Genomic DNA, 22,122 nt, shown 5'->3' on the forward strand with positions numbered 1-22,122 from the left:
ATCGGGCCAATTTTGTAAACTTGGCCTCATACCCCAGCACACTTTTCTCACCTTATTTCAGCTCTAGAAACTCGACTTCTAACTGATTCCTTAAACCATCGGGAAAATACTTTTTCAAGAATAATTCTGTGAATCTTGTCCAAGAAACAGGGTCTTCTCCTTCCAATGCTCAAGTGGATGCCCACCAGTAATTTGTTTCATTCCTAAGAAAGTAACTCGCATAATCGGTCTTAAGGTTATCACTTACTTGAATGAGGTTGAAAATTTCCTCCATTTCTTATAACCATGCTCCAACAACTACTGGATTAAATTCACCCTGAGACTCAGGAGGTTTAATACTCTAGAAAGATTTAAAACTAGCACTTCAATTCACTTCTTGTTGTTGCTGCTGCAACCATAGATACCGCTGCTGAACCTGTTGGATTAACTGCAACTATTGTTGCTGCTGCTGGCGCAACAAATCTAGAATTTCATTTATAGTTGGACCCTCCGCAGTACTACTACTATTTCTTTGAACTGTGTAGCTTTCTTAGGTGGCATCTTCCTGGAATATATAAATGAGTTTTATTCAAAACATGATAAAATGTTTGACAAAAGGTATCACCGTTTAAACGGTGCACCTATATCAGGAAAATGCTGCCCAATCATAGTACCCAAGTCCTTAATATCGGGGTCCACTTATATAAGAAATCTAGATTAACAGTACTAGCAATCATAGCAACCATGACAGTAGCAGAATCAACAACAGTTCAGGAAAACTGGAATACTATTCACCATAGCATAGATCCTTAATACGACAACAATTGACCATTTCCCATCACTACTCTATTACCACATTAACACCAATCTGGTATATAATGAAACTTGGACGGCTATAACAGCCACCAATTACACAGAGCCCACTAGTAATTCAAGTCATTCTTAAGGAATGCTAGATTCCTCTAGGCACCATGGTCCAAATTTCAACCAACCATTTCTCTAAGGATGATTTATTATCACCCTCAAGTGATTCAACCATCACTGAGTTACCTTTCCCCAGGCTATAACTCCATCCTTGGATCCTAAACTCTCACGGTTTCCATTACTCTTAAATAACACCCTGATATAAGGCTTTCCTTCTTCCTGACAGTTACTCTGACTTGCTTTCATTAACGAGGACCATCCAATCACAGAAATTCATTATCATAGAATATTAAAGAAAATTTCAAACTCAAGGGAATCAAATAAGAAGAAATTGTGAAGAAGATGTAGGTATGAATGAGAGCAACCATACAAGTACATAAGATGGCCAGTCTTAGTACCACACAGTTCACAACATATAACTCGGTGGCGTCCCACCAGACCCTTTTGCCACACAGAAAAACAGTCAACTCCTATGCATTGTTCGCCCCAATCAACCAAAAGAGTCACCAAGGAAAGAAAAAATGTTTAAATAAAAAATTCACAAATAAAGAAGGAGAAATATTGATTTATAATGGAATCAACAGAATCCTAAGTCGCTTATTCCGAGTTCTCAAAATTCTCACAGGAAAGGTAAGCAACTTATAGGATAAGAAATAGTAACAAAATACATTTCAAGAAAGAAGTATAAGGGTTCAAGGATACCACCTCCCGTTCTGATCCACATTCACTATAAAACTCGGTCATCATAGCAGCCACTAACTATTATCATACTATCCGAGCTCACCAAGGTCACACAATCGGGCCAATAACATTCCTTGACATAGAAAAGGCGATATCCAGAAATAACGTTGGCGTCTTCTCAGCTGACACAACAAGAGCCCGCTCAATGCTGAATCCTCGCAATCAGACTCGTTTTCTTGAGAGAAAAACTAAAAATCTCTATCGAACATTACTAATAATACATATACGAAGGGAACGTACTCTAGGTTAGGGCAGTTCCAGTCAATCCTTAACAAATGTCAGGGTTATACCTTAGAAACCCTTGACTGAACTCTTAGACTCGCTCCTCTATTTGAGTTGCTGACTCACATCTATCTACAAACCTTTCTTCACTCTTTTGACTCTACCCATAACCTAAATCAGGGACTCAAACCTGTAGATCTGATACCAACTGTGACGGCCTCAACCCCGGGGTCAGGAGTTGACGTCATCGACAACAACCATAAGAATAATGATTCAATAATAGGATATAACTATGACCCCTTTTTCCAAGATCTTTTCCAGGTTTAGGTATGATTTAGGTTACATCTATTACAACACCAACTTACTACAAACTATCCTGACACAACTAAACTAACGCAGCAACTCAATAGACCATCTGTGGTCCAACACAACTGCCTCAGAGGAGCCTGACCCGAAAGGAGCTTGAACTCTGCCCTGACTATCGCGCAAGAATCTCCTAGGCATCTGTAATTCATATATAAAACATTCTGCAAGGGTGAGCAATCAATTTCTCAGCAGTACCGCAATATGAATAACAAGTAAAAATGATTCAAAGTAAAGCAGTTATAGGAACATAATTCATAACTCGCTTAGAAAACAAGTAAACATTTATAAACTGGATACCAAAACTAGCATGCTCTGTAAAACAATAACATCAGTTGTGTGCTGTGTACAAATAACAGAGTTTAATCCTAGCATGCCATTTTTATTTCCAAATCCACTGTATAACTCACTTGTTCAGTTACGAGAATCACAAAGCCAAATCAGATACTTACGGATATGTGAAGACAGCTGATCAGGCTATCAACACTGGACGGCTCTCACTGCCATCCTATATACCTGTTCCGGAACTCAGAGACTAGCTAGGTCTTTGACCTACTGGACTAATCAGTTTTATAGTGCGCGCAACCGAATTAGCCTCTTACGCCACCTCAATAGGCCTACTCTGGCCCCAATGTATCCCATATCTGACCGTTTTATCCAGTTTTCAAAACACTTGTACCTATCTCATTTTCAAAATCATTTATTTAACCAGCACACATATAAAATCCATTTCGTAAATCATTCCATTCGAGATAGGTACCTTTCGAAGTTACTTTTCCCCCAAAATAATTTAAAAACAGTGATTTATAACTACGGGGATACGTAACTTAAAACATTTCTCTTCCATTACAAAAATAAAACATTTAGCTATTCATATGCACTGAACCATAAAATAATGGTCAAGGGTACTTGCCTTGCAGAGCGTTATGACTATCACTCACTGATTTTGATATACTTGAACGTTCGGGCTCTCATGGAAAAATGACTGTCTCACTAGAAGACATCCCTGCTTCGCAGCAATCTATCTCAAGATAGTATCCAGGAGTCTCAGAGTTCTTCGCTCGGGAACCTCGAGGCACTTGCCGACTGATCACTAGATTATCTTAGTTCGATATCAATTCCTGAGTCTTTCGACTAGAACCTACAGTGCTGAAATACCCTACGTTAGACGTCTAGGTATGCTTGACATATCCTCAATAACACATCTACCCATTCGATATCAATTCCCGACTCGTAATATACATAGCCTTATGGTACATGCAACAGCTAGGGTCCACATACCCAAAACGTGGTTTGGCATTTACTATTGTAAAATACATATAAGCATCGTTTCAGTAAATCAAGGTCATCGAATATTTTGCAAAATATTTCAGCACAACACGTAATTATGATTCATACAATATTTATAATTAGGTAGTTATGCGTTCGATTAGTATTCCCGATAATACACAGGATACGTTCCCGTAATTTTCAAAATTTATTTCTCGAAAATTGGACAACATCTCCTTTGTTTATCGAACTACCTGTCGAAACACAACGACGTCAAACCAACAACAATCATAATCCAACAATCCAACAAATCACACAATCCAAATTTCACAATTTCCCAATCACCGCTTTAACCCAACTAGTTCTTATCATTATACGTATTTTATATTTTTAATTCGTATTTTATTTATTTATTTTAAAATATTAGGACTCAGAATAAATCATCACAGGCCACCGTCCGCTCGTAATGAGTCATCGCGGTACGACAACAAAATTCTCGGGGTACCCGATAATTCGGATTCCAACCGAAAATTTCACCGATTAATTTTTAACTTTCGAAATATAATCCGAATAATTACGGGAATTTATTCAAAATATTATACCAAATAGTTCGAGTAAATACTTTACGTATCTACTTCGAATTTTCTGAAATTAATCGAATAAATCACCAAAAATAACACTCGAATTTCACAGAGAATCAGAAAAAAAATCTACCATCACAAATGACACACGCAAACGTGTGCATCAGTAGTACAGGAAACCCAACAAGAACAGAAAGGAAATGAAGTAGCACGATAACAGGTAGCAGAGTAACAGGCGGCAAACGCCACCCCTCCTCTCGGAAAAATCCGAGAAGTGGCATCAACACAACCACAATACCCACCCTGAATCATATATACACACATAGAACACACGTACAACCGCAGAAACGATAAACTTTGCAAACATGCGCCGCCACCGTGCTTCCTCGCCGGAAAACGGAGGAAGGGAGGCGGCATAACAGAGAACAAAAGGACTCAAGGAACAACAAAGCCGAATCAATAATTACCCGAAGCAGAAACGGCCAGAGGAAATGAATTTCCGGCAAACCGAACCTACCTAGGAATCAAAGAAACAGGGTTACACAAGAGGGAGAGAGAGACACAGAGTCTGTGTTATATTTATTTATTTTTATTAATCTTATCAAATAGTAACCAATCCCAGTAGTACACAAAGCCTATAAATTTCTGTAAGCTTAACATGTGACCTTATTCTTCCTGAAAGCCTTTTTTTTAATCCGCGTTTCGATATCTACGAACCGAGATGAACGTAAAACGGTTCCCGAAAATCATGAAAATAGTCTTAAAATGCTAGAAATATCCCGAAGTAATTGAATATGTAATTTTCATAATTTTAAAACAATTCCTGAAACACAGTTTATATCCACTTTTTAACAATTAAACGAATCAACGCGCGGGTGAAATTAATCCCGAAAATTTCAAAATAATTTTAAAATTCTCAGAATATTCCAAACTTATATAAATATGAGTTTCATAATTTTTTGAAGAATTCGGGAATTAAATACAGATTTTACGAATAAATACAATCAGAAAATCACTCAGGGCTAAATAATTAATGAAATATTGATTTCTAAATTTTATAAAATCCCAAAAATAATTATTGTAATTATAAAACCATGAAATTTTTTTAGAGACATTCTAAATATTTATGCAAATAAATTTACACTAAGTTCACTTTTAAAAGTGAAAACGATTCAGTACAACTCAGTAATTAATTACACAAACGACCCTATGCATTATAAATCACACATAAATAATAATAGAGCAACACATAGCAGTCAAAACCAATACACATATTTATTTAATTAAATATTTAATAATAACACCTTTAAAATAATATAAAAGTATACGAGTCGTTACATCTAGGCTTGGAATGCCTTGATGATAATGAAGCTGAAGCCCTTGTATTTGAAAACCTCAACATTGATAGTGATTCTGATGGAGAAGATGAAGGTAATGCACAATGAATGATGAATGAAGAGTCTACTGAACAGGAAAATCATGGGAATAGAAGCTCATCTCAAACACCTGAATTTGATTACACAAATTCAGGGGGAGAAAGAGAAGAAGGATCTACCAGTCATACGAATTATGGAAAAAATGATGAAGGCACAAGTCAACAAATTCACACAAGGAAGTGGGATAGAAGTCACTCTAGAGAAGCAATTATTGGTGATCCTACTGCTGGTGTGAGGACTAGAAGTGCAACATCTAATGAGTTCCTACATGCATGTTTTCTGTCTCAAGTAGAGCCTAAGAAAATTAATGAAGCTCTGCTGGATCCTGACTAGATATCTACCATGCAGGAAGAGCTGAATCGGTTTGAAAGAAGCAAAGTCTGGGAGTTAGTTCATGTACCAAATAACATAAGCATTATTGGAACAAAATGGGTGTTCAAGAACAAAATGGATGAAAATGGTATAGTTACCAGAAATAAAGCAAGGTTGGTTGCAAAAGGCTACTCACAAGAAGAAGGAATTGATTATGATAAAACTTTTGCTCCAGTGTTAAGACTTGAAGCAATAAGAATCTTTCTACCATTTGCTGCACATTCAAATTTTAAAGTGTATCAAATGGATGTCAAAAGTGCCTTTCTGAATGGTGAGCTAGAAGAAGAAGTTTATGTGCAACAGCATCCTGGCTTTGAGGATCCAAAATTCCCAAATTTGGTGTATAAGTTACTCAAGGCTCTTTATGGACTAAAACAGGCACCTAGAACTTGGTATGCCACACTATCAGATTTCTTATTCAAGCATGGTTTTACTAGAGGAACCATAAAAAAGACTCTCTTCTACAAGAAATATGGTGAAGATATGATCCTAGTCCAGATCTATGTGGATGATATCACCTTTGGTTCTACTAATGAGAAGCTGTGCCAAAGATTCTCCAAGCTTATGCAAAGTGAATATGAAACGAGTATGATGGGGGAACTGAGTTACTTCCTCGAACTTCAAGTCAGCCAAAGAAGTGATGGTATCTTCATCATCCAAACTAAATATGTCAAGGATCTTTTGAAAAAGTTTGGAATGGTTGATTGTTCACCTGCATCTACACCTATTTCTACTGCAACAAAGTTGGATGAAGATAAAAAGAGCAAGAGTGTAGATATCTCAAGCTACAGAGGGATGATTGGATCATTGCTTTATTAACAACAATCAGACCAGACATCATGTTTGCAACATATCTATGTGAAAGATTTCAAGCCAATCCAAAAGAATCACATTTGATGGATGTAAAGAGGATTTTCAGATATTTGAAGGGAACTCCAAACTTGGGATTATGGTATCCTAAGGGAACTGGTTTTGAAGCTGTTGGATACAAAGATGCAGATTTTTCTGGATGCAGGGTTGACAGAAAGAGTACCAGCGGAAGCTATCAATTTCTTGGACAAAGACTTGTATCTTGGTATAGCAAGAAATAAGAATCTGTATCAACTTCTACAGCTGAAGCTGAATACATAGCTGCAGGAAGTTGTTGTGCTCAAGTGCTTTGGATTAGAAATCAGCTAATGGATTATGGCCTAATGTTACACAAAATTCTTATCATGTGTGACAATACTAGTGCTATATCTATAGTCGCTGATCCAGTTAATCATTCTAGGACAAAGCACATTGATGTGAGGTACCATTTTATTAGAGAACATGCTACTAATGGTATCATTGAGCTCATTTTTGTACCAACAGAAAAATAACTAGCTGACATTTTTACTAAACCTTTGGATGAAGCAACTTTCACTAGACTTGTAAGTGAAATTGGAATGCTCAATTCTTCATCCTAAGGCAAGAACTCAACTAATGTGTTGCAGCAGATTAATCTCCAATAAATCAAAATTAATTTGATTAAATTGGAAGTTAACTGAAATATGAATTATAAATATTTCAGAAATCTCTGCATATTTGTTTTTAAAATTCATTTAACTTGGAATTTTTCAAATTCTGAGTAAACTGCTTAGTTGTTAATTTACATCCTTAATATGTAAATTAACTCAAGTCAGAATTACAATAACCAAGAGTATTTTGAGAACTGAGTTCTCGATAAGTATAAATTGACTTCTCAATAAGTCATTTTAGGACTTCTCGAGTGAGTCCTCGATAAGTCAACTTACTGACTTCTCGATAGGTTTAAAATGACTTATCGATAAGTCCTTGTAGAGTTCTCTAATAATGTTCATTCACAGAGTTCTCTATATGTACAATTCTTGACTTATCAATAACTCAGAACTGAGATAATTTAAATTGATAAATTATTTTGGTAAATTACTTTTGAAAATTTATTCTATTTATTTTGAATTTATCCAAATAATAGTTAGAATTATTTCAGTCCTTTTTGGACAAACTGGGCATTTATCTGACATTTCGATAAGTCATTTTTTGAGGTCTTTATAAGAGTAATTTAAAATGACTTCTCGATATGTACTTCACTTCTCTAAATGACTTCTTGATAGACAACTCCAAATGTCTATTTTTGAGTTCTCGACAAGTCATCTACTTTCACTATAAATACCCAGACTTCTCGATTAATTTTAACTTGGAATTTCTTAAAATTTTAAGTAAACTGAATATTTATTAATTCATATCCTCACTATATGAAGTTAATAAATAGGAGATCAAAAGAAGCAAAAAGTATGAAAAACTGACATAATTTAATTCATAAATTATGTTCAGCAAAATACTTTTGACATACCTTGTCTATAATTACTCTGACTTATTGACATATTTACATGCTTAATTTTTTTTTGTTGGTCTAATGTAAGTAGACTAGTACTTTTTATCTGATGTTTTGAGATAGCTATTAATGGTTAAATTATTTGACTATATGCTGATATGATTAGTTACTTTTATGTAGGGAGTACTTGTTTATTTGTATGGGGAACAGTTATTCTAAATAGTGAACTAATATTCTTGAGTACTTGCATGGGGAATAGTAATTAGTCATTTCTAACTGTCAAATATGCTTATGTGATTAAAACTCTTATTATCCGGGCAACTCAAGAGTCTATTGGTTTCTATCTTCACTCCCTCTATAAATTAAAACGCTTCACTCTTTATCATTCATCACTCTCCTATTTTCAACAAATATCCAATTTCAAACTCACCTCCTGTTCATCTCTCTCTCTCTCTCTCACTCAAATGGATGCCCCAGTCTTTTACAGACTTATTCATGGACCTAACCAGCCTGTCCATCATCTAGATGAAGACCAAATTTACTTTGATCCCTTTGAACTCCGTGTCCATCTCAGGGGGGTTATTTGCAGCCCCTTTGATATTCCAAGAGAGATCTTTGATGAACTCTCATGGGATGATCAACTCAGCATCCTTTTCTTTGAGATGGAAGTCTCTCTCTCGAGCAGGAGAGACGTGCAAGAGTAGCTGAGCAGCAATGCCTTGCTGCTTTGGAGTTGCAGGAGAGAATCATTTCTCTTGCACACTCCATGTCCAGGGCTTACCAGCGCAGGGCAAGGAGGTTGGAGTAGGGGTGAGCAAAACCGAACCGAAACTGAAAAACCGAACCGAACCGGTACATTTCGGTTCGGTTTGGTTTTAAAATTTTTAAAAATTCATGTTATTTCATTTTTTCGGTTTTAACCGAATTAAAATTGGTTCGGTTCGGTTTATCAGAATTTTAATTCGGTTTTGACCGAATTAACCGAACTAAATATACCTATATTTTTTAAATATATTTTATATATAATATAATTCAGTAAATGTTCAGACTTCAGCCCTAAACCGAATTGAAGCCTGTGACTCTATGTTATGCTGCTTATGCCGCCGCTTGAATAATCAAAACCCTAAATACTAATCGAATTTCTTTTAAATTCCAATTCCAAAGAATCCAAGATTCCAATTTCCATTCTAAGAATCCAAGTATCCAGGTATCAACTATCAACCGTATCTTGTTTTTGTTCATTTAATATTCATGTTAGGGCGAAAACACGCGCTAATATTCACGCAAGTATACGCGTTCGCAAGTAATATAGAATACTTTCTAGTTCATTCCCTTAGAGACTCAGACTAAATTATTGTCTAATTAAACTCACTCACCAATGTATGATTACTTCTCAATGTTAAGATAATAACACTTAAAATTGTTGATTAAATATTAACTATAATTAACTACTTAATTAACCACTTAACTAACACTTCAATTTATCAATAATAAAACACTCATGAGATCACAACTTCATTATTACTTCCTTCTATAGCCATTGTTATTACCTTTAGCATGTGACAGTGATGATATTAATCGAATAACACAAAACTGATAAAAGCCAACTTTCATTGTACTAATACCATTCTACCAAGCATCCACAATTAAGATAGAAGTTGAATAGTCATCAATTATGTTGAGTTCCTATATGTCTACAGAAATTGACAACACAACGATTTAAGCACAAGTTATTCCTTTTTGATTACATAGGGCAAATAAAACTGTTAGAGTTACCCACTAATCATGCACAACGTACATGAACCTATGCTAGCATGGCAAGTTCTAAATCTCAAGATCCACCGTCGCTTCACAAGAGATTAACACCCTATCTTATATGTTCGCGACGCACATAAGACGAATACGCACAACCAATACTAGATATCATGCAATCATCACACACTAAAGTATTAAACAATTAACTAAAGAATTCCATAATAAATCCGTTGCAACCTCATGATCATGATTAGCCCATAATAGAACTTATCGCCATCATGGGTTCATATGAAATCATGACAAACAAACACAAGAAAATAATAACTAAACTAATTATATTAAAACAGAGTACGTCACAAGAGTAAATAAGTCAAAGCAAGAAAACTAGCATCCAACGTTACAACGAAACAAGAATCACAAGAAAATATGCTTCCTCTTCGTTGCGGTGTGCTAAATCGGTCTTCTTCCTTATCTCCTTCGCTTCTTGCGTAAAACACAATCTAAAACATAATCCCCTTAATACTCTCTATGAAAACGTCTCAAATCTACCTATATAATAGTCCCATAAAACTCAGATTACATAGAAGTTGGAAGCCAAACAGAAGTAGAAGTCTAAAATAATTTATCTTTTTCCCCGACCCTGCGCGGCTGCTCAGCATAGCTGCGCAGGCGCGCAGGTTGCTGCGCGGCCGCTCAGCATTGCTGCGCGGGCGCGCAGGCCTCTACTGGAAAAAATCCAGGTTTGCTCCGTTTCTTCGCCGTAATCTGCCCATTCCTTTCCTCTCGCAATGGTGAACACATGCCAAGGCTTATTCTTGATGATTCCTCCCCCGAAATGCAACTAATACCCTGAAATGTATAAACACTAGAAAAACGCATCAAATACACAAAATACTTGATTTCAAGACACCAATTTAAGCCATTTTAAGATGTTCTAAGTGGTATAAAATGCCACTTATCACACCCCCAAACTTAAATCGATGCTTGCCCTCAAGCGTCACAGACTCAAAAACAAATAAAAATATGCATAAATACAATCTATATGAAAATGCAGCGATCCCCCTTACTACAATTAATCAACCAAATTGCCACATCTCAACGAATGCAGTTAGACAACTAAATATCAATAAACTCATGCAAACGGACATACAGCCAGAAACGTGGTGTGTGCAAATGCTTAACAGATATGCTTCGGAACTAGACCAATTACTATGACTAGACTATCCTCAAGGCAATCCTACGATTATACAAAGAATAAAAATTCTAGGCACAAAGTGATATACAACACTACAAGAACTCTGGAGCTTACTACGGAATCGTGCTTTTTATTTACAACTCAAATGCTTATTTGACCGTGCAATGAGTGAGGTCCACAAAAGACTTATACAATGATATCCATGTAACGAGCGTTAGGTTAGCGGATCCCAGACTCTAAAAGCCTTAGGTCGCTAGGCACAAAGTCCCCTAAGAACTTAATAACTCGAATACCAAAGAGCCCACTCTTGATCAATTATGCAAATTTTTTTTTTCTTTTTCTTTTTTTAATTTCTGAACAAGTGCGTTTCGCTCCATCTTGCTCAACCCTAGACTACTCGCAACATACGCGAGCCGGCTACTAGCCATTTGACGCCTAGCCACAACTAGCAACAACTTCCATATTTTTTTCTCCAAAATTTTTCTTTTTCATGTCTTTATCACTAAGAACCTATAATCGAATTCTAAGCATAATAAGTAGATTGACCTTGAAAATAACCAAATCATAACACAATCTAGCCCTTTCGCATTCTCTAAGACTTAGTGGACTTACAATTGTTTCTAGCATGCATATCAACCTACACAACTTAATATCACTTTAATGCTATCACTACACTCACATCAATATCACAATTCAGTCGATAAATCATTGCAAAAGGGATCATGGTAAATGCATGAGCTACATGACATTCATAAAAAAAAACTATATGGCAGAAATTATGCAACTATATGAACTAAACTATCATGACTATGCAACTAAATGACACACACATAAAATTCCTTAACTACCACCCCCAAACTAAAAATCTTCACTGTCCTCAGTGAAAGTAGTAGAAAGGAACACAGGGTATACCTACTCGGAGTCATCATCATCATCACCCTCAGTGGGTGGAGTATCAGGCGGTGGGTATGCAGAGTCCTCACCAAAAACTGGCCACTGGATATCAGCTCCAAGGCCTCGAAAAGCAGTCCCTAACGCAAGGGTGAGTTCCTGAGCAAACCTGCTCTGTGTCTCATACATGGCATCCATCCGCCGTGAAAGCCTCCTATACTGGACATCAACCATCCCAGCACCCTCCTGAGTTCTCGAAGAACCAGCCTCATCACGCCCTGGCCTAGCCATAGTAGCACCTCGTGCTGGACGCCCTCCTGGAAGACGATAACCCAGCCCATGCTCCTCAGGCTCACCACCGGTCCACTCCTGCATCCCATTCAGAGTGCCAGAATCAATCGGAGCGGCTGGCAACTGCAACTGCTCATGAGCCGGCCAGTTCACTCCCACTGCTCGGCATAGCTTCGTAACCGTAGATGCATAAGGGATGTTCATATGCTTTGCTCCCCTCAAAAACTTCAGAATTCCTTGGTAGATAAACTCACCAAGGTCCACATAGTATTCCTCATTCAGAATTCCCCACAACAGCTGTGCTCTCTCAACTGTGACCTCGTGTGCATGCGAAGAAGGCAAAATATTAGCACAAATAAATGCATTCCATGCACGGGCATACCTGTTCATGGCGATCGTCGGAAAGTGACGATACTCATTATTGCCTGTACTGCGGGTCCAAACTGTGCCCGGTCGACAGAGAGTCGCACAAATCAAATCTAAGTCAAAATCCTCAGCAGTCTTTTCATTCCAGTTCTCCTCCTCGGGCTTCCTCTCTCGCTGTCCAATCACACGGCGAATCGCCGCAGGATGATAATCAACCGTCAGCCCACGGATAACAGAAAACCCATTCTTTTCAGCCTTCACGTTCGCGTAGAACTCGCGAACAACGCTCATCGGTACTGCTTCGGGTGACTCACAAAAAGCTATCCACCCCTTCTCTGCAATCATGGGCAACAACTCACCATCCCTCCCCGATGGTAAAAACCCCCTCTCCTTCAGAATCGGCTTACCCAACAGCCTAGTGTACTCCTCCTCCGCGGCTCTGTCAGTTAACCGAGGCCTTGCAGCAGTACCCCTCGATGAATCAGCAGTAGGAACTGTGCTGCTGCTGTCAATAGTGCGTGCTCTCTTGGGTGCCATTGATTCGTGAATAAAAGCGTGTAAGAACTGATATTTGATGTTTGTGAGAGGGTTTAAGTGTAGGAAGTTTTGTGGGAGATATGTAGGATAGGTGTATATATATATAGGGTGTGGATTAGATTAGGGTTTGAGAATTAAGGGATAAAATGATGGGGTAGTGGGAACAATTCGTGGGTTTATGGGCTAAAACTGTTTTTGTGTTTGTTTTTGTTTGGTTTTTTTTTTTTTTTCTGAACTGTAAAAAAATTTCTGGTCCTCGACCCCTGCGCGGCCGCTCAGCATAGCTGCGCGGGCGCTCAGCTTGCTGCGCGGCCGCTCAGCTTAGCTGCGCGGGCGCGCAGGGGGTCACTGGAATTTTTTTTTTCAGCCCCTGTTTTCTGATTTTTTTGTGTTTTTGGATAGGTTATTAACTTCTAAGGGTTCCTGTAACAATAATTCATGGGTTGCCTCCCACGCAGCGCTTCTTTTTCGTCAATAGCTTGACGTTTCGTACCCTGCTCAAGTAGTCAACAAAATGGCACTAACCACTTCTCGATTTGCCATGTCCCCATAGTAGTGCTTCAACCGCTGACCGTTAACCTTGAATGCTTGGTCCGGATCATTCTCAAAAATTTCCACCGCTCCATGTGGAAACACAGTTTTGACAATAAAAGGTCCAGACCACCTTGATTTCAACTTCCCAGGAAAAAGTCGGAGCCGAGAGTTGAATAAGAGAACTTGTTGCCCTGGTACAAATAACTTTGGATGTAGCTTCCTATCGTGCCACCTCTTCACCTTTTCCTTATACATTTTGTTATTTTCGTACGCTTGAAGTCGAAATTCATCCAGTTCATTAAGCTGAAGCATTCTTTTCTTACCAGCTGCATCTAAATCCAGGTTCAACTTCTTCAATGCCCAGTAGGCCTTATGCTCAAGCTCCGCAGGTAGATGACATCCCTTACCGTACACCAACTGGAAAGGTGACATCCCAAGTGGAGTTTTGTATGCTGTTCTATAAGCCCAAACAGCTTCATTAAAGACCAATCCTTCCTTGACGGACAAACAACCTTCTCTAGAATATGCTTTATCTCTCTGTTAGACACTTCCGCTTGACCATTTGTTTGCGGATGATAGGCAGTAGCTACTTGATGATTCACATTATAACGCTGCATCATAGAAGTGAACTTACGGTTGCAAAAATGCGATCCTTCATCACTTATGATTACCCGAGGTGTTCCAAACCTTGTGAAAATTTGCTTATGAAGAAAATTTAGCACTGCCTTTGCATCATTTATCGGTAAAGCTTTAACTTCGACCCATTTTAAGACATAATCGACTGCCAGCAAGATGTACTGATTATTACAAGACGCGATAAAAGGCCCCATGAAATCGATTCCCCACACATCAAAGACCTCGACTTTAAGCATCACATTTAATGGCATCTCATCCTTCCTTGACAAATTTCCCACTCTTTGGCAACGATCACACCTTAAAACAAACTGATGAACATCCTTGAACAAAGTAGGCCAGAAAAAACCTGCTTGTAGAATACGAGCTGTCGTCTTCTCACCTCCATAGTGTCCACCATAAACCGTGGAATGGCAGTCTCGTAATATCCCCTCCGTCTCACAGAACGGGATACATCTCCTGATGATCTGGTCAGCTCCCTGTCTAAACAAATATGGTTCATCCCACATATACCACTTCACCTCATGCAGAAACTTCTTCTTTTGAGCGGATGTCAAATTAAGAGGCATTATATTGCTGACGAGATAGTTTACAATATCTGCAAACCATGGTTCTTCCTCCTGAATTGCAAACAACTGCTCATCCGGAAAAGATTCATTGATTAACGTCCTCTCTTGTGAAGTAGAATCGGGATTCTCCAACCTAGAGAGATGGTCGGCTACTTGATTCTCAGTACCTTTTCTATCTTTGATCTCTAACTCAAATTCCTGAAGTAAAAGCACCCAATGAATGAGTCTCGGCTTCGAATCCTTCTTAGAAACCAGATAGCGAATAGCTGCATGATCAGTGGATACTGTTACTTTCGTACCAAGCGGATAAGATCGAAATTTCTCAAAGCCAAAGACTATAGCCAAAAGCTCCTTCTCAGTAGTGGTGTAGTTCAATTGAGCACCATTTAAAGTCTTACTCGCATAGTAGACCACATGGAAGAGATTTTTCTTGCGCTGTCCCAGAACTGCACCTACCGCATAATCACTCGCATCACACATCATCTCAAACGGTTCTGTCCAATCTGGTGCTGTAATAACTGGTGCAGTGATCAAACTCTTCTTGAGAGTCTCGAATGCTGCCAAACATTCATCATCAAATTTGAACGACACATCTTTCTCAAGCAAATTGCACAACGGCTTAGATATCTTTGAAAAGTCCTTGATGAATCGCCGATAAAAACCCGCATGACCAAGAAAACTACGGATTCCTTTCACAGAATTAGGTGGGGGAAGATTTTCAATAACTCCCACCTTGGCCTTGTCCACCTCCAGACCCTTGCTAGAGACCTTATGCCCAAGGATAATGCCTTCACGCACCATAAAATGACATTTCTCCCAATTAAGCACCAAATTAGTTTCCACACATCTTTTGAGTACGGCACGCAGATTATTCAAACATTCATCATATGAGTGTCCAAAGACGGAGAAGTCATCCATGAACACTTCGACGTTATTTCCAATCATGTCAGAGAATATAGCCATCATACATCTCTGAAAAGTGGCCGGGGCGCCACATAACCCAAACGAAACTCTGCGAAAAGCAAATGTGCCAAATGGACAAGTGGAGGTAGTCTTTTCCTGATCCTCTGGTGCAATACAAATCTGATTATACCCGGAATAACCATCCAGAAGACAAAAATACTCATGACCCGCCAATCTGTCAAGCATTTGATCAATAAATGGAAGGGGGAAGTGATCCTTCCTTGTGGCTTTGTTCAATTTTCTATAATCCATGCATACTCTCCATCCTGTAACTGTTCGAGTAGGGATGAGCTCATTCTTTTCATTTGCGACCACAGTGATACCTCCCTTCTTAGGTACACATTGTACGGGGCTCACCCACGAGCTGTCAGAAATAGGATAAATGATGCCTGCATCTAGCCATTTCAGAATTTCTTTCTTCACCACCTCCTTCATGATGGGATTCAGTCTTCGCTGCTGTTCCACAGTTGGCTTACTACCTTCCTCTAACAGAATTTTATGCATACAATATGAAGGACTTATCCCCTTGATGTCTGCTATGGTCCATCCTATAGCCAATTTGAATTCTCTCAAAATCCTTAAGAGCTTGTCTTCCTCACTACCTGAAAGGTCAGATGAAATAATAACAGGTAACGTAGATGAATCACCTAAAAAAGCATACCTCAAGTGTTCAGGTAATGGTTTGAGCTCCAAGGTAGGTGCTTCCTCTATTGATGGTTTGAGCTTCCCTTCAGCATTCTTAAGGTCAGAAGTACCAAGGGATTCAAATGGTATGTCCAGCTTTCGCTTCCATGGAGAAGCATTCAGATATTGTAATTGCTCGTTGCTATCTTCATCATCGCTGTCAAAATCCCCCACTAAGGCCTTTTCCAATGCATCAGACATTAGCATGTGATCGAGTTCCGAAGTAACCGCAGTATAAATCACATCCACTTTTAAGCACTCCTCATCTTCTGTGGGGAATTTCATTGCCTTGAATACATTGAAGGTCACATCCTGATCTTGGACCCGCATAGTAAGTTCACCTTTTTGCACATCTATCAAGGTACGGCCAGTAGCCAAGAAAGGCCTTCCCAAGATTATGGGAATCTTCTTATCTTCCTCAAATCCAGAATAACAAAATCTGCTGGAAAGAAGAGCTTATCCACCTTGACGAGCACATCCTCAACTATGCCCCTTGGGTAAGTAATGGAACGGTCAGCCAATTGTAGCGACATGTATGTGGGTTTTGGATCAGGCAGATCCAGCTTTTTAAAGATCGACAACGGCATCAGATTAATGCTTGCTCCCAAATCACAAAGGCACTTGTCAAAAGTTAGATTGCCAATGGTGCAAGGAATGGTGAAGCTTCCTGGATCTTTCAGTTTTGGTGGTAACTTTTGCTGCAGAACAGCGCTGCATTCTTCCGTGAGAGCAACGGTTTCAAGGTCATCCAGTTTCACCTTCCTTGCAAGAATAGTCTTCATAAACTTCGCATAACTAGGCATTTGTTCCAGAGCCTCAGCGAACGGTATATTGATGTGAAGTTTCTTGAACACCTCCAGAAACTTCCCGAACTGTCTATCCAGCTTTTGTTGCTGCAATCTCTTAGGAAAAGGTGGTGGAGGATAGAGCTGTTTCTCCCCTGTATTAGCCTCAGGCAGAGTGTGTTCAACAGTAGTCTTCCTTGGTTCTGCCGCTTTCTCCTTTTGCTTAGATTCTTCATCTCTAACTTCAGCTTCGACTTCCTTTGCCTTTTCAGCATCAGCAACTTTTCCAGACCTTAAGGTAATAGCCTTGACTTGCTCTTTAGCTTCCTTCCTGCCTGGTACTTCCGTGTCACTAGGAAGAGTGCCAGGTTGACGATTGAGCACTGCATTGGCTAATTGACCGATTTGATTTTCCAAGGTCTTGATAGAAACCGCCTGACTCTTGCACAACAGCTTAAGTTCCTCAAAATCAGCACTAGTGGGTGCAGCTGTACTTCCCTGTTGAGGATATGATTGCCTTGTAGCATACTGTTGTGGTTGCTGGAATCCAGGTGGGTTAAACTGTTTACTCATTCCTTGCTGATATGGTGGCTGAATAGCATTCTGATTATTCCCCCAGCTGAAATTTGGATGATTTCTATTATTAGGATGATAGGTCGCTGGCACAGGCTGCTATTGTCGCTGATAATTATTCACATACTGAACAGATTCGTTGACAAGAGAACACTGATCCGTAGCATGAGAACCTGCACAAAGCTCACAAACCATAGCTATTTGATTAACTCCATACGTAGCCAGAGAATCAACCTTCATTGATAGCGCTTGGAGCTGGGCTGCAATAGCGGTGGCTGCATCAACTTCCAAAATACCTGCTACCTTGCCTGACGTCATCCTCTGAGTTGGGTTTTGATGCTCATTTGCAGCCATCGTCTCTATAAGATTATACGCCTCAGTATAGCTTTTAGCCCATAAGGCTCCTCCAGCTGCTGCATCGAGCATGGGCCGAGATTGGGCCCCCAAACCATTATAGAAACCAGTGATCACCATCCAATCCGGCATTCCATGATGTGGACATTTTCTCAACATTTCCTTGTAGCGTTCCCAAGCCTCGCACATAGATTCTGTAGGTTGCTGCGCAAACTGAGTAAGAGCACTCCTCATAGCAGCAGTCTTTGCCATTGGATAAAACTTCACCAGAAACTTTTGCGCCATGTAGTGATGGACCCAGCTGGTTCAGAATGTAACCAGTCTTTAGCCTTATCCCTCAGTGAGAATGGAAAAAGCCTCAACTTGATAGCCTCATCAGTCACGCCATTATACTTAAAAGTGCTGCAGATCTCGACAAAATTCCTTATGTGCATGTTGGGGTCTTCAGTTGCCGCTCCTCCAAAAGAAATAGAATTCTGCACCATCTGAATAGTGCCCGGCTTGATTTCAAAGGTGTTAGCTTGAATAGCCGGATGAAGGATGCTTGACTGAATGTCATCAATTTTAGGCCGAGAAAAATCCATAAGAGCTGGATCAGCTTGAACAATACGATCTCCCATGTTTACTGGTTCTTTCTGCTCAGTTCCCGAATCTGAATCCTCAAAATCTAACTTCTCCGGAATATCAAGAACTTCGTCTGTCTCCTCAGCTGTATCTAAAGTCCTCTTGCGAGCACGAGAACGAGTTTGCATAAACGCTTGCTAAAGTACCTGAAACACAACCGAAAAGAGTAAGTAACTACTACGTCCTAATCACTGAGTCCTAATGACCAATGATGGTAAGTACATAAACTAAACAAATACGCCGAGTCCCCGGCAGCGGCGCCAAAAACTTGTTAGGGCGAAAACACGCGCTAATATTCACGCAAGTATACGCGTTCGCAAGTAATATAGAATACTTTCTAGTTCGTTCCCTCAGAGACTCAGACTAAATTATTGTCTAATTAAACTCACTCACCAATGTATGATTACTTCTCAATGTTAAGATAATAACACTTAAAATTGTTGATTAAATATTAACTATAATTAACTACTTAATTAACCACTTAACTAACACTTCAATTTATCAATAATAAAACACTCATGAGATCACAACTTCATTATTACTTCCTTCTATAGCCATTGTTATTACCTTTAGCATGTGACAGTGATGATATTAATCGAATAACACAAAACTGATAAAAGCCAACTTTCATTGTACTAATACCATTCTACGAAGCATCCACAATTAAGATAGAAGTTGAATAGTCATCAATTATGTTGAGTTCCTATATGTCTACAGAAATTGACAACACAACGATTTAAGCACAAGTTATTCCTTTTTGATTACATAGGGCAAATAAAACTGTTAGAGTTACCCACTAATCATGCACAACGTACATGAACCTATGCTAGCATGGCAAGTTCTAAATCTCAAGATCCACCGTCGCTTCACAAGAGATTAACACCCTATCTTATATGTTCGCGATGCACATAAGACGAATACGCACAACCAATACTAGATATCATGCAATCATCACACACTAAAGTATTAAACAATTAACTAAAGAATTCCATAATAAATCCGTTGCAACCCCATGATCACGATTAGCCCATAATAGAAATTATCGCCATCATGGGTTCATATGAAATCATGACAAACAAACACAAGAAAATAATAACTAAACTAATTATATTAAAACAGAGTACGTCATAAGAGTAAATAAGTCAAAGCAAGAAAACTAGCATCCAACGTTACAACGAAACAAGAATCACAAGAAAATATGCTTCCTCTTCGTTGCGGTGTGCTAAATCGGTCTTCTTCCTTATCTCCTTCGCTTCTTGCGTAAAACACAATCTAAAACATAATCCCCTTAATACTCTCTGTGAAAACGTCTCAAATCTACCTATATAATAGTCCCATAAAACTCAGATTACATAGAAGTTGGAAGCCAAACAGAAGTAGAAGTCTAAAATAATTTATCTTTTTCCCCGACCCTGCGCGGCCGCTCAGCATAGCTGCGCGGGCGCACAGGTTGCTGCGCGGGCGCGCAGGCCTCTACTGGAAAAAATCCAGGTTTGCTCCGTTTCTTCGCCGTAATCTGCCCATTCCTTTCCTCTCGCAATGGTGAACACATGCCAAGGCTTATTCTTGATGATTCCTCCCCCGAAATGCAACTAATACCCTGAAATGCATAAACACTAGAAAAACGCATCAAATACACAAAATACTTGATTTCAAGACTCCAATTTAAGCCATTTTAAGACGTTCTAAGTGGTATAAAATGCCACTTATCAATTCACTACTTTGTTTCTGTTCATTCAATATTCAGCTTGATACAATAAAATATAATATTACATCTAGTTCAAATCATTGCAGATGGTCAACTAGATTACAATGTAGATAAGCATTACATATAGTATGTATTACTGATGCACGAGCATGATGACATTATATGCTCCATCTCTATCATTCAATTTTAATTTTGGTAAAATTAAAGATAAAGAGGATACATGCAATGATGCTTAACATTTTTATCTGGTTGATTTCAGGGAAATTAGGAGCTGGAGCACCACTGTCGCAGACTTGCAGTGCAGGCAGCAGCTAATGACTAATCAGGAATCAGCTATTCATTTTTCTATATTTTAATTGCAAAAGGCTAAATTATATTTAATTTGTAAACTCAAGGATGTTGATGTTTTAATTTGTATTGCTGCTTGTAATTTGAATCTTTTTTATTTGAACTTCTCTAAATATTTTTTGCTTTAATTTTATTTAATTTTCTTTTTATTTGTAAGTTGTTTGGCTCCTTGCAATGTACAAAACCTGATCTGCAAAATTATTTCGGTTTGAAAAACCGGACCGAATTAACCGAATTAATTCGGTTCGGTTTATGGTTCGGTCCAAATATTAAATCGGTTCGGTTTGGTTAAAAAAAATTAAATTTGATTTTCGGTTAATTCGGTTCGGCCCGGTTTCTGACCGAACCGACCGAATACTCAGCCCTAGGTTGGAGGCAGAGAAGAAGAAGCCCAAACTATAGTAGTTAGGATTATGATTTACTTGTTGAATCTATGTCTTAATGTACTATGTTTCCATTATTAATGAAAATCCAATTTTTTCTCTAAGCATTCTCTTGTTTGTGTAATGATTACTAGGTGCTTATATCTGTATTGAATATTATCTTCTCTGCAATAATGCTTGAAACTAAAATATCTTACAATGTATTTGTCTAATGAAATTTCAAAAAGATACATTTGTTCAATGCATTACAGGTCCAACACAATCTACTCAGATAACAACAGGGAATTCAGATAATCAATCCACATGTATTAGTGCTAAAACTACAGCTAAAATATTTCAAAACCAAACCGCAGTTCACCCAGGCACAACAATACAAACACAAACTCAAACACAATCCCACTCAGGTAACTCTCAAAAGGAACCTGTTTTACAAAAGGACAGAATCCCCAGAATGTTCTCAGTTGTTTTGTTGTTTGAGAAAAGAAACATGGAATCACAAACATGGAAACTCATTAGTTTTTTTTCATGAATGTCACTAATGCACTTTCATGTGCAAAACAGTCTTAACAGACTGATAGTTTGAGGGTAGTACTCCTTAGGGGGAGCTATCTAAATCCACTCCAATTCAATTGGAGGTTCCTTATGAAGGAACAACTCCCCTCATAACTCTAGCAGAAATTGCCTCTACAATTGAAGCTAGGAGTACA

At 38.6% G+C, this 22,122-nt stretch overlaps 1 non-coding gene across 1 annotated transcript; it reads left to right on the top strand.

Moving 5' to 3' along the window:
• The first annotated feature begins 18,482 nt into the window (after positions 1–18,482).
• On the top strand, positions 18,483–18,589 carry LOC141698865 (small nucleolar RNA R71). Its single transcript, XR_012565364.1, has one exon. It is a non-coding gene; the product is annotated as a small nucleolar RNA R71 (small nucleolar RNA).
• The last annotated feature ends 3,533 nt before the right edge of the window (positions 18,590–22,122 follow it).

The sequence above is a fragment of the Apium graveolens genome, chromosome 11 (assembly GCF_009905375.1).
Source record: "Apium graveolens cultivar Ventura chromosome 11, ASM990537v1, whole genome shotgun sequence".
Taxonomy (NCBI): domain Eukaryota; kingdom Viridiplantae; phylum Streptophyta; class Magnoliopsida; order Apiales; family Apiaceae; genus Apium; species Apium graveolens.